The following is a 2300-nucleotide window of genomic DNA, read 5'->3' on the forward strand; positions in this document are numbered from 1 at the left end:
CTACCTTGTGTAGCTCTTCGTGGTTGCTTCATGAAGCCTTCCTTGGCTCGGAGTGCATGGCGGTTATGTCATGTGCATGCACAACCGCAACTTTGCCTCTAATACGAGATGGCTTCCGCAGGGTTACTTATCTCTTTAATTAAAGAGTGAGATTTAAGTTGTCACAAGTGAAGGAGTGCGGAACTGCTGACCAGATTTCGCTCTCTTTGGGCTCATCAGGATGGAATACCATGAAATCGTTTAATTGTGACCATGACCAAGTCGGTTACATATCGACTGAACTCCCAAACTTGGTGAAGCAGCAGAGAACGGATCAAGTCCCAAAACAGTCATTGCAGTATGATCCATTAGCAGCAAACATATATGTTCTGTACATATATATATATATATATATATATATATATATATATATATATATATATATATATATATATATATATATATATATATATATACACACACACACATCTTCTTCTTCTCCCTTCGGCTGCTCCCGTTAGGGGTCGCCACAGCGGATCATCCGTATGATCTGCATAGTGATTTGGCACAGGTTTTACGCCGGATGCCCTTCCTGATGCAACCCTGGTCGCCTATTTTAACCGGGGTATACACCGGCCCAGTACATTGGTACTCACTTCGCCGACCTCGGAAGGATGACAGGCTGAGTCAACCTCCTGGTGTGTATTAATTCAAGCAGCCAACGGGCTTGAACTCAGGACCTTTTGGATCCCAAGCCGCTACCCTAACCACAACGCCAATACCAGGCATATATATATATATATATATATATATATATATATATATATATATATATATATATATATATATATATATATATATACATGAAACAGCCTAGTCATGTCCCGTGCACCTGCACCACTTCCCCCACACACCCACTGTAAAATGAAGTCGATTAACTAATGGATTGAATGAATGTGGTGTTGATATGGCACAGGCATGGTGGGTCAAGTGGCCTCTTTCTGTGTCAAAGTTCCTTGCATTTCCTTACTTATCCTTCAAAGGTTTCTCTGAACAATGCAGTTTTCTAGCTTAGCTTGTACACTATATACAGTGTATATATATATATATATATATATATATATATATATATATATATATATATATATATATATATATATATATATATATATATATATATATATATATATATATATATATATATATATATATATATATATATACCACACTCTTGTGTTTATAACGTCTCATTCCACCCTCCTTTGAAGCCTGCGGTTTTGACCTTTTTTCTCTTCTTTTCTCCTCTCTACCCTCTACTCTCTCCCTCTATCTCTCTCCTCTCTCCTATGTCTTCCCTCCCTTCTCCTCTGTCCTCCCTCTACTTTCTCATTTCCTCTCTCCACTCTACCCTCTCCCTCTATCTCTCTCCTCTTTCTTCCCTCCCTTCTCCTCGGTCCTCCCTCTACTTTCTCATATCTTCTCTCCACTCTCCCCTCTGTTCTCATTCTTATGATTTTCGTCATTTTTTTTTTCTATATCAAATGCTCATGTTCCCATCCGTTGTTCCTTTCCCTATTCCCTCCTCTACTCGACCAATTATTCTTAACCCCTTTCCCCACGCCAAGCTTTACTTCCCGCGGCTTTAAACAATTAGACACGACACGCAACGGCGCGCCCCGACTGCCATCTGCGCTGCGCTCGGGTAGCGGGGATTTGACCAAGCGAAGCAACACACACAAGCTCAAGCTCGAGCAACACTTTGGCTCATTTTGTGTGTGTACAGCGACGCGAAAGAGTCGAAACGTGCCCCTCTCTTTATGCTATTTACCCTCTTCCCCCCAAAACCTGTTTTTTTTTTCTCATGCACCCTCCTGCTCTCCAGCAGAGATCACTTCTGCACTCTACTTGTCCTCTTTTCATTGTCGAGGTGGAGACGAAAGCAGTGCACGGGTCGTTGCGAGGCCGCAGAGCAGATGAGGCCCCGCATCGTCCTCTGCACGGGATCCTCTTGTCCCAATGTCTCGTAATTCCTGTAACAAACTTACGCCACACACACAAAGTGCCATGAACCTAACGAATGGTGAATTTGGATACAATGATGGGTTGAATGATCGGATCTGGATTGCATTTACAGAGAGGAGCAGTTTATTAATTTTTTTCCTCCATTTTATGAAATAAGATAGCATTGTGACGTCACCTAATATCTTTAAATTCGTTTCATAGCCACACAGATGACAGAATACAATAAATGAAAGAGGAATTGGTGTTTGCATGTCCCGTCTTCAAGAACCTCCCACCTCCGACATGTTCGGCACATTAAG

Source organism: Eptatretus burgeri, chromosome 13 (assembly GCF_056783735.1).
Source record: "Eptatretus burgeri isolate ZD-2024b chromosome 13, Ebu_testis_v1, whole genome shotgun sequence".
Lineage (NCBI taxonomy): Eukaryota > Metazoa > Chordata > Myxini > Myxiniformes > Myxinidae > Eptatretus > Eptatretus burgeri.